This window comes from Marmota marmota, unplaced genomic scaffold (assembly GCF_001458135.2).
Source record: "Marmota marmota marmota unplaced genomic scaffold, marMar, whole genome shotgun sequence".
In the NCBI taxonomy this organism is placed as follows: domain Eukaryota; kingdom Metazoa; phylum Chordata; class Mammalia; order Rodentia; family Sciuridae; genus Marmota; species Marmota marmota.
The window spans coordinates 34,059,905-34,072,324 of record NW_026000037.1 but is presented as its reverse complement, the minus strand read 5'-3'; the positions used below and the strand labels follow the sequence as shown (position 1 = coordinate 34,072,324).

The following is a 12,420-nucleotide window of genomic DNA, read 5'->3' as shown; positions in this document are numbered from 1 at the left end:
AGGATGGGAAAGGCAGCGGAGCACAACAGACACTAGGATGGCAATTTGTAAATCAATGGATGTGTAACTGATGTGATTCTGCAAGCTGTGTATGGGGTGAAGGTGGGAGTTCATAACCCACTTGAATCAAAGTGTCGAATATGATATGTCAAGAAATTTGTAATGTTTTGAACAACCCACAATAAAAAATTTAAAAAAAAAAAAAAAAAAAGCAACTAGCTAATAATTGAGCTAAATATTCACTCCAGGGAGACAATATGGATTATTTTCCCTTGAAAATGATGAACAATGAGAATATGTGTGATACAATATTATATATATATTATATATATGTTATATATAATATACATAAGCATATATAATGCTTAGTAATATAGGATTTTAAAATAATATTTAAGGCTCATTAGCCAGATTTTTCCATCTCTTTCTAAAAAATAAATAAATGAATACCCAGGGCTTCAAATGAGACCAAGCAAAAGCTCTCAGAAGCAGGGATGTTTAAGACAGGCACTCTGCATTTTATGATATTCTGATCCTTCAGCATCGTTTAGCCTTTGCTTAGCATATTGGTCTCCACGGGATTCTTAGGTCAGTGACAAAGCACTACCAACCCATTTCACAGGCTGAACAAAGCTCTGAAACCTCACCTAGGCATCAGAGCTGCTCAAAAACCTTATCATTCATCATTTCTATCATGGGAGCAGTCTCCTAGTGGCTGTGCACACCATCCCCCACCTCTTCACCCCACAATCCTTCTTCAGCTTTGTTCATTCCCTACACTAACTCCATTTCTTTTCATTACTAAGAAGAATAAGGCCATGTTCTTAAATTCCATTTCCTGGATCCCCAAACTGCCACTGTATTATGTCTCTGTGCTCCATCCCTACATTCTTAGGAGAAAAGTACACAGTATTTTGCAAAGTTCACTTCTGTTTCCTACTTCTGCTTATCCTACTCATTCCATGTCATTTATTCACTCATTAATCCAGTCAGTCAGTCACCTGGTCAGTCCACAAATACTTCTTGTGCATACATGTAGTTTGAAGGCAGAGTTGGGTTCTGATACCTGATCTATCATTTTCCGGCTACACAAGCACAGGCAAATTTCTTAATCTCTCTGGCACACAGTTTGGTCAACTGTGAAATGATATCCCATTATGAAGATGAAATGAGAAATTGAAAATTTTGCAATTAATGTTGTATTTGGTATACAATAGTCTTTGTAACCAGCAAAGTGTTAGATTCTAGGAGTATATATTTGAATGGTATTGTCCTCAAGGATATGATATATATATACATATATATACATATATATATACATACACATTCCCATAAAATATATGGTGTATATGTGTTTATGTATGTATCTGCATACAGAAACATATGCATATGTAATATATAAACATACATATATATAACCTCCTAAAAATTTGAACAATGCAATAAACATGGAATGAGATAAGTGTCAGGAGTTTTGTAATTAAAGGGCAATATTTATCCCCCTGTACTTATTTTATGATTATATGACTGGATAATCTAGAAGAATCAATTTAAAATTAAAATTAATGAGCACCAAGTTGAGAGCCTAAAGGCAAATACATTTTTAAAAAATCTTATAGTGTTTCTATATTGTCTGATTACTATTTACAGATTTAAAAGTTTTCATTCAAAATCACTACAAAAAGATAAAATATAGAGATAACAACTTCACGTGACAAATGGAGACACAGGTAAAGAAAAAAAAATCAAGTTTGCCAAAGAATTTTACAGTTTGGAAAAAATTAGAGATAAGTCCCTTTTCTGAATATTGTTAGAACCAGAATATTCAGAAAAAAAGAACAAAATCCCAATGGCCTTTTTATGTAGTTTTTTTTTTTAATTCAAAAATAAATCTGAAAGAATAAAGATGAAAATATGTATGGAAATTTTTAAAATGTAAAGAGGCATCATAGTAGTACAATAATTAACATGGCATGGAAATATCTTCTAAGTCAGCAAAAAAACAATACAGTAATAGCTTAGGAGGAACTCATAATTCAAGTAAAAATATAGAATGCAACAAGTGTAGCCTAATACATCATTGAGAAAAATACTATTTAATATTCAATTCATTATTTGGAAATTTTAAGGTTCCATAGATTAAAAGGACTGCAATATATATATATTTTTTTAATTTTAATTTTTTTAATTCTTATACCAAATAGCTCCCATTAAGCTGGTTGCAATGGCACACACCTGTAATCCCAGCAATTTGGAAGACCCAGGTAGGAGGATCACAATTTCAAGGCCAGCCTCAGCAACTTAGTGACTTCTTGTCTCTAAATAAACAATTAAAAGGACTTGGGTCAAAGATGCTGTAGCTCAGTGGTAGAATTCCCCCATACCTTTAAAAAAGAGGAGGAGGAGGAGGAGGAGGAGGAGGAGCAGAAAAAATTCTTGCAGCAAATAGCACAGCTAAAATGTAACATGCTGTGAAAATATTTTGTAAAGATCTACTACAGTCTTGCTATTACCTGATAAAAACCAATAAGTAAAACCTAAAATCATAATTACATTAACAAAAATGTCACAAAAGAAGTATGAGTTCTAAGAAGATAAACAGTGTACAACATTACTAACCACAAAAGGAACTATAAGATACATTAAAACTCCAACAATAAACATTAATGTCTCCATACAGTTCTGTGTACACTCATTAGGTAAAAATCAAAATTTTTCAAAAATTTTAAGAACCTGTGTATAGTTAAAAGGACTAAACATCATTTGTAGTATGAACATGATTTTGTGACACGTGCGCGCGCACACACACACACACACACACACACACCAAGGATTAAGAGATGCTATCACTATATAGACAATTAGATTATTTTTATTTCTTTGTCAATACTACTATGTAATTATTTTTTTTTATTTTTATTGGTTCTTCTTAGTTATACATGATCATAGAATCCATTTTGATAAAATTATACAAGCATGGCATATATCTAACTCTAATTAAAACTCAATTCATGTGGGTGGGTACAATGGTGGGATTCACTTAGGTGTTTCCATATGTGTACATAGGCATAATTATGTTAGATACATCTTGCTGTCTTTCCTTTTCCTATCCCCCCTCCCATCATTTGTTCCCCTTTGTCTATTCTGCTAATTTTCTCTTCTTTCCCTTCTACCCCTTTGTTGTGGTTTAGCTTCCACATATCAGCAAAAAATATTCCACCTTTGGTTTTTTGGGATTGGCTTATTTCACTTAGCATGATATTCTCCAGATCCATCCATAAACTGGTAAATATCATAAAGTCATTCTTCTTTATAGCTAAGTAATATTCCATTATGTGGATATATCACATTTTCTTTATCCATTCATCTGTTCAAAGACACCTAGGTTGGTTCCATAGCTTTGCTGTTATGAATTGTGCTGCTATAAACATTGATATGGCTATGTCACTATAATATGCTAATTTAAATCCTGCAGTATGCAGAGGAGTGGGATAACTGAGTCAAATGGGGGTTCCATTCCTGTTTTTTTAAGGAATCTCCATACTGCTTTCCAGAAGGGTTACACCAATTTGCAGTCCCATCAACAATGCATGAGTGTTCCCTTTTCCCCACATCCTTGCCAACATATGTTATTACTTGTACTTTTGATAATTGTCATCTTACTGGAGTGAGATGGAATCTATTTATAGTTTTAATTTACATTTCTCTAACTACTTGGAATGGTGAACATTTCTTCATATATTTGTTGATCATATTTCTTCTTTTGAATAAAGTCTGTTCAGTTCCTTTGCCCATTTGTTAATTTGATTATTTGATTTTTTGGTGTTAAGCTTTTTGAGTCCTTTGTATATCCTGGAAATGAAAGCCTTATCTAAGGCGATGAAGATTTTCTCCCATTCTGTGTGCTCTCTCTTCACACTCTTGTTTCTTTTGCCATGAAGAAGGTTTTAGTTTGCTGCCATCCCACTTATTGATTTTTTTAATTTTGTTTCTTATGCTCTAGGATTCTCATTCAGGAAATCAGTTCCTTTGCCAACATGTTGAAGTGCTATAATTGCTTTTAGTAACTTTATCATTTTTATCATCAAAAGAAATTTATTCATTTTAACATTTAATGGAATTGGAGGGGGAGATATTACTCCTCTGAAGATAATGACAGGTTTCAAAGGCAGCATTTGAAGGTTGGTCTATCTTTGTCTTGTTTCTTTTGGATTTTTTTCTTTCCTCTGCCCACAAAGGAATTTAGTTCTTTCCAATTTAAATTTTACTTCCTCTGTTCATTGGAACTAGCCTATATTTCACCCCCCCCCACCTGTTATTGTCAAATTTTTTGAAAGAACACTCTATTTTCCTTTTCCTTTTCACCATCCCTGTATCCCTGTAAAGCAGCCTCCCACGCCACCACATGTAAAGGTGTCAATTTACTAATAGATCTGTTCAGGATTCAATGTTCTCTATCCTTGATATGCTCCTTGTATTATCTGCATTACCTGACTGTGATTGTCTTTGGATCGTTTTCGAAAATATAGCTTTCCAGTTCTTTCTCCTCCAACTCTGAAATATTTGCTTTGTCTCTGTGTTTTATCCTGAGACTTCTCTTCTGACTCTATACTCTTCCTTGAGGATGTCATCCACTTTCAAATATTCAATTATCAATCCCTGCATGTAACTCACGATTCCCATTACTATTCTGATTCACTATTGGACCATACGTCACACTCTTTTTCAGTTTTATGCTCCAGGTAATCCCCTGGGCATGATCTACACATCTCAAAGTCAACTTATCTAAAACCAAAATATTTACTTTACCATTTCTTTCCTCAGAGTCTTTATTCCCCTGGTCCTATTTATTTTCCCCAAATTTTGATTCACGCCAATTTGAAAATCTTAGACTGTGTCATTGTCTTGTTTCTCTTCACCCAGTTGAGTGAAGGTCTACCACTTTTTTTATATACATAGATTTTTCATTTCCTTTCTTGTTCTTTCCAACTGCCATAGAACCACCCTTACCTTACTTGGTCTGATTCCTTGGAGTAAAGTTCTGATCTAACTTCTCACACACTCTTCTGATTCTCAAAATATAACACTTGCTCATCCAACAGTTCCCACTGTCCCTCAAATTAAGTGAATGTTCTGTCCTAGGCATTCAAAATCTTGTTCAGGCCAATCTGTCCCTTTTTATTTTTCACTACCACTGCACAAATGTCCTGTGCTCTAAGACGGACTGCTTTCTCTGTGTGGGTCACGTCTTCTGAAACAGAAAACTTCCTAAACTTGTTCCTTTTTTTCATCACTCTTAAGATAATTAATCAATTCTATTTGTTACTGTTAGTGAGATGCCTTTCTCCTAAGCTATACTGTAGGGTCCTTGAGGATACAGATTGTATGAAATAAGCTTAGAATATGTCACAACACCTGGCACAATATTTTGCATAGACCAAGGAATGCTCAAATATTGAGGAATGAATCAATCAATAAATATGCAGACAGCAAACTAACACATTTTGACTGTTGTTGTATTTATATGTTTTTGTTAATAAAATAGTTTGTTGTCTCCTGTGTTAAGATTGTTAAATCCTGGGCTGGGGATGTGGGCTCAAGCGGTAGCGCGCTCGCCTGGCATGCGCACGGCCCAGGTTCGATCCTCAGCACCACATACAAACAAAGATGTTGTACCCGCCGATAACTAAAAAATAAATATTAAAATCCTCTCTCTACCTCTCTCTCTTTAAAAAAAAAAAAGATTGTTAAATCCTTGGGAATGTGACTCATGTTTCTCCTTTAATAAAAATAATTATTTTCTTTAAGATAGTCTGGGAAACCTGCTATAGACAAAGGAATTTCACCAGGTGTCATACTCCTGGAGGGTTTTTTGTTTGTTTTTGTTTTAGGAAAAAAGTATAAAGAATAAAAAAGTTGTTTTTTCCCCCTATGATTTATCAGTACTTGATCCATAATGAAATCTTGATGATTAGGGTGATCATTAGGTTAAAGCTATTTCTTTATCCAATTAAATCTTTGCAGAAAAACATAGGTGATACATAATTTCTTAAAATTAGTTATCCCAGTGGCATATGTATCAGGTAACTTTTTTTTTATTTGGCAGATTTCTGATGGGAAAAAAAAGCATCAAATGACCAGCCATTTCCCTGAAGGCCTCTCTTATTTTAATAGTTATTACTCTCATTCCATACTCATCTCCCCTGAGATAATGTGTTGGATTCTTTTCCTGACTAAGTCTTTCAAAAATTAAAGATAAATACAAGTCTCAGAATACCAACAACATTTCTCTTTGAGACATTTTGTATCCGTTAAACTAAAACAGGGTGACATTGGAGCCCAGTCTTCCTTGGATCAGGTGAAGCTTTCCCTGGGTAAATCTGTTACACAAGACCATTCCCTCACCCCTGAGCCAAAAGAAACAAGAGTAAAAGCACAATAATATGGTAATATCATTCCAAGATCCCAAATGTATCTGTAAAACCTCAGCTGGAAGTTGATTTAACCTCTCTGGTATTGTCATGTGACCCTGGGGTGGCACCTTCCTTCCCTAAGTGAGTAGAGCGATTACCATTACCCGTGGAAGCCAGGGCTCCCCAGTGACTCGGAAGAGTCTTGAGAAGGGATAAAGTTTCATAGCTTATTGCAATTCTTCCAGCACTGAAATCTCCTGGAGCTGAAACTCATTCAGAAATGATGAGGCATTTGAAGCTGCCTGAAATAAGGGCTCTCTACTAAAGTGACTAGCTAGTCCATAGCCCACCTGAGAAAATGAAAAATCAAGTTCAGAGGAACAACAACAACAAAAAGCCATGCTTACAATGGAGCAAAGACAGTGGCTATTAAGCTGATTTGACTCAGGCTCTTTGAACTCTTTAGATTTCTAACAGCCCATCTGCACTAGAGGTGCTGCCCTAATCATTTTAATTTCTCCCATTTGATTCCTTTGATAACTCCTGTACCCTGGATAACTAGACAAATGAGTAAACAAATCACCCCCACCCCTTCCAATATCAGGATAAATGTGTTACTGGAGATTTATCAAGCCTTGAGAAATCCTCCTCTCCCTAGTGCAGTCTCTCCATGGAATCTCTCTGGGCAGTTTCCCACATTGTGGAGTGAAGGGGGAGAAGTCAGCTTGCAGCGACGACGTAACAGAGGCTAACCCAGAATTTGGCTGTCATCCCACAAAGAAGCAAAGCAAAACTGACAGGCTTCCTTTGCATTCACAAAATACTTGTTGCCATGTCTGGGTGGGTTTTCAGGTGCAATGGTGATCATTGGCTCACGAGCCTCCTTCCCCCCACCCCCCGCCCCGGCCTCCTGGGTTATATACTGTGCGTGTTTTAAAGTGGGCATCCTTCTATCAGGCTGGTGATAATGGCATCTTATGGAGCACACTTAAGAGTTCAGTACAAACTGCACAGACTGGGGGAGGCTCCCAGCAGAGGCCATGTGTGCAGGAGGATACACAGAGCCAGGGAGAGTTGCAGCCACAACAAAAAAGAAAATGGGCACGTTCACAGAAGAGGAAAATGAACAATTTACACAAAAATGGTAAGTGAAAAAAGCTAACCATCTCAAAGACCATTTAAAAAGCGATTTCAGACAGCTGACGTGGAGCAAGATGGCACAACTGCTGAAGGAACTGCTTATTCTCCAAGAATGCATCTGATTGCGTATGTGGACTTAGTCTGGCTCCAAAGAGAGGTGCTTTTACATTAATTTGCTTACTGGAGGTGAAAAAAGAAAAGGAAAGCAGAAACAGAAAACTGGATGTCTAGGGCAACTTGTAAGCCCCTATACGAAGCTGCTGTCCCACTGTGGTAGTCCTGCTGCCTTCAAGGGGTGACCCTCAGTGGGCACTGCCATTGTGGACACAAACAGCAAGCTGCCCCCCAGATAGAGAAAAAAAAATTAAAGAAAAAGCAATCTGGTGATTTTTTTTTTTAAGAACATAAATGCAAAGGACAAAATTAATGGGATAGAGAAGCACATTCAACTTTTTCAGAACTGTGAAATGAGGAGCAGGGGGAGAGAGAGCAGGAAAGAGAAAGGGAGGAAGAGCTATAGAGAAAGAGGAGAGCCTACTAAAGAAACGAGCCCCCCTGTACAGACAGCCTGACGCCAGATGGCTTCTTCTAATAAATATTCAACCTTAACTCTGTTCCCATGTAACTTTGTTGTAAAGCTGCCAGCACACCCACACAGATCTGGGCCGGCAAAATGATTACAGTAGTACAAACAAAATAGTGCAATAGAGGAAACAGACAGACAGGGTCCTGTCCACAGACAGGCAGGGCTGTAAGATGCAAGTCGATGGGCCTTGAGATTTAATGCCTCGGAACTCATAATCATAAGTCGCATCGGAGGGGAGGGCACCTCAAAAGACAACAAGCGTTTAACTCTTCGCTTTGCTTCAGGTTGCAGCAGTGAAAACATGTACACGTTTTTCTTTGCAGATTACAAAAGAGATACTATATCTCAAATATTATTTTCTAACATAACCTCTATGTTTCACTATAGGTAATAATAACCACACTAAAGCCCCCCCACACACACACACACACACTTTTTTTTTTAAGTTGTAGAAATATAGGAGATTGTATTTTAATAATACTTCAGTAATTGGATAAAAATAGATGATTCGCCATATTTTTTTTCTTTATAGAACAGAGAAGTAGTTGTCCACAATGATCTTTGTTTCTTTTTCTCTTCACCACCTCCCAACAATTATTTTGTACTTAAATTCTATTTAAACATATATACCTCTTGATTCTATAGGGGAAGTAGGAATTTCAGGTTTTTTTTTTTTTTTTTTTTTTTTTTTTTTTTGTAAGAGATAAATTGAAACTACTGATGAGACCAGAAAGTACCATATTAATGAAGAAATATACGGAGTTTTTAAACCAAATTATGGCAAAACTCAGCTTGACAAAAATTATAAAGTAAAATATTATTTCACAAATGTATTCGTTGGAGTATATTAAAATGTGATGTTAATAACAAGTATTAGAGAAGGAAATCGAACTTTTGCAATTTTAATTTTCCAGCGATAATGGAATGGACTAAGCCAACTTAGTAAGAAAATACAGCAATTTGAAAAAAATCATCTAAAATGCTTGGTGTAAAAGCGAGATTCTAACTTTATTTTCTATTTCTTGATCTGATATCTAAAATTGTCTAGGAAAAAAAAAATCCCTAAAAGAGTTCATCATAAGCCAAGGTTTCTTTTACCTCAAAATCAAAGATATATTTCATGAGGTTATCTGTGAGCACTGATAACTCTGAGGGAATGGAAATGTAAGAAAAACCAACAAAACAAAAATTAAACACTTACCAAGAGCCAGATAAGTTTTGTTAAGTGCATACTGTTGTTTTGACAGTTTGAGAATCTGCACAGATTTTACATTTTATTACACTGACATCAAAAGCTGTATTGATAGGAAAGGACCACATTTCTAACAAAGAGAGACAGATAAAAATTAGCATTTATCTTCTGGTGATATCAAGCTTTCTAATGGTAAGTCATAGTATTTTCCTTTGCCTGCAGAGGAACTCTCTCAGGGGACTGAAAATGCATGGGAAGGTTAAGACTTCCCAATTAGGGATATGATGGAGAGCAATCCTTGAAAAGATTTGTATAAATTGCACACACGAAATACAAACAATGCAAACATATCTGTATACAAAATATGCAGTTGTGCATTCATAAAGGGTAATGGCATGCAATAATGGGAAATTATTTGAACATCTGTTTGCACATTAATCTGCATATTTTTGCACATGCAATCATCCATTTGCATCAGCATATTTTGCATGTCGCATGCACACGTTAGACACCTGTTATTAAAAACCAGGTCCATAATGTGCTGCTGATTCATTTGAATATAATTCCATTTTCATGAGATTTATCATAGAGACCAAAGGGTAGTACTTGTTTAGGAAAGTAGACAATTTACACAGGATGATACAAGTGAAATAACTGTGTGCTTCTCCCTCATCTATCTAGGTTTACAGATCAGAGAGAGAACCAAATTGGTAATGAGTGAAAACAGAACAACGTGGCCCAGATGATGGCTGCTATACTCCAGCTACTTGCTTCTGATGGAAGAGGTTGTCAAAACTCTGGGGAGCATGCTCATCATGTGTGCTAAGTACTAAGTGTACCTAGCACATAGTACAAGGTCAGTAAGTATTTGATGACTCCTTGGTTAAGAAGGGAATGTATAATTTAATTAAATGTTACATTTAGCTAATAGTTGCTGAAATTAGATAATCTATCAGGCCCTATTATGACTGCTTTTGCAGACCTATCTCAGTTAACCCATTTGGAAATCACTTTGGGGGAACATTTAGAGGCTGAACTAAAAAAGACTGGGTTCTGCTACTAACAAGGAATATGATCTTAGAGTGGTTTTTCTAATTTTGTAAAGTGGGAGACTGCACCGAGTCGGCAAGTACATTCTACATATGGTGCCACTCTCCCCTTCTTTAACCGTGGTAGACATGAAAAAAATTTATCCAGGCACTTTCCCCACTGAGTCTGGACTTTGCCATAAATTCCTTCTTAACACAGCTCTCCAGGCAACCACCACCAACTGATCAAATTTGGCACACAAGATGAATCTATTTTCTATCTCTGGACTATATTATCTCTGAGGCCTCATCCAAAAATCCTATCAAGAACTCTTACAGACCACTAAAATCCCATGTTTCTAAAAAAAAAAAAAAAAAACTACCCTAAAGGTCTGCTTGTTTTTTAGTCACAATGTATCTTACATGCTCTGAAACTAGATGACCACTGTTAGGATTTGAGAAATGTTTGCTCTCTGTAGCAATTCACTGTAATAGCATTTTAAATGTATTTAACCCATGAAATATGCCCAAGCAAAATGATGTTCAATATATTTCCCTCATTCGGATTATCTAAAAAGCACTTTCTTCCAGGCAGTTTTGCAAAGTGGATCAGGAAAGCAGCATGAAGCAGTACTATGCACAGCACAGACCTTCAGTATGGAAGAAAGACAGCAGCCGCGGTCCCAGCTTCTGCCAGACAGAGCGTTGGTGGTGTGAGAGAAAGCACAGAAACCTGGAGGCACGTTAAAAGGACATATTCAGACTCTTCAAGTCATATGGAAAGATAGGAAACAAATGCCACTCTCAGTGAGGATAGGTTTAAAAAAACTCCCTGAGAAATCCTTCAGTGTGATAAGCATGACCAACAGCTGAAATAAATCCATCAGAAGTACGTACTTAGACTTTGCTTTGAATCCAGCCCTATGTTATGTTCTTAGAGAAGTTCAGTAAGATACTGGAAGACAGTGCCTGCTTTGGGAGAAACTACTTTCATGTTGGAAGAAACAGAACTTGCAGATAACATTACAAAACTACTCATAAGCCAAGGATGCTCTTTTCCCATCCAGTTTTATCTAGACCCACCTAGCAACATTTCCATCAAAGACCTCATTTTGAATAAGGTGATCTCAACAAAGAATTCCCTGAGTACTCTTTATGTGAAGCAAAATGCTCCCTCTTATCATTTTATAACTCGAATTCCTCTTCCTATTTATTATGACCCATGTTTTCAATTCATCATGGTAATGGGGACATGTTCTTCTTGCTTGCACGTGTTGCATTGCCCCTGCTTCTGCAACCAGCAGGCTATGTTACCCTCAGGAACTCTGTTCTCCCATTCTTAGTGCTAATGTTTTGGGCGAGACTGACTGATGCACAGACTCCAGCTCTAAGAGTAGGTACATAATCCAAGACCAGCAGCCCTCGAATTTGCAGAAAATGTTGAGGAAGAGAAAGTCAATGTATGGCTACACTAGCTGATGACCAGACAGAAGATGACTAACAATAAAGCCAAACAAAGAAAACAAGAGCTGAGCAATGGACGCTGACCGATTGCTACAGGCATAATGCGAACACCAGAAGACAGCAATGTCTGATGCTAAGTACATTCCTGGACTTTCCATTTATCCAAACTTGATTTATTTTCCTTCCCATCCACCACCCAGCTCTAACCTAACACAAGGAAGCAAACCTATCTGGTGAATTCTCCACACAGTCTTACTTTTGTGGGACTACTAACCAGATCCCATTTTCTTCACATTACACAGAACCCTCCTAAGATAAACTTCTGGGAATATCTAGAAAGAAGATAACTACCATAATTGTCCTTGACTGTAGTCTTCTCTTGAGTGGGGATTCCTTGGAGTTACTAGTAGATAATAATTAGATACCCTGTTTCATAAAAATTGAGAAGAATTATCAGAATTCCAAGTCACTGTCTATTTGTGGAATTAACAGTGTTGATTCTCATTTATAGCCTCTCTCCTCCTGCTTAATTCCCTGAATAGTTCAGCCAGTCTCACTGAGACCCTCAGGGGGAAATGCCCAAGTAATATAAATCCC

At 36.7% G+C, this 12,420-nt stretch overlaps 1 long non-coding RNA gene across 2 annotated transcripts in view; it reads left to right on the top strand.

Annotated features, from left to right (window-relative positions):
• The window catches only part of LOC125619388, a 69,042-nt gene that overhangs the window by 52,461 nt on the left and 4,161 nt on the right, over positions 1 to 12,420 (top strand). Inside the window, exons 2-3 of one of the 2 annotated variants that reach the window (XR_007350916.1) lie at positions 10,013 to 10,187; positions 10,951 to 11,960. This is a non-coding gene — a long non-coding RNA (uncharacterized LOC125619388). Of the gene's footprint in view, positions 1 to 10,012; positions 10,188 to 10,950; positions 12,057 to 12,420 lie in introns of both variants that reach the window. The other variant, XR_007350915.1, reaches the window with a different exon arrangement.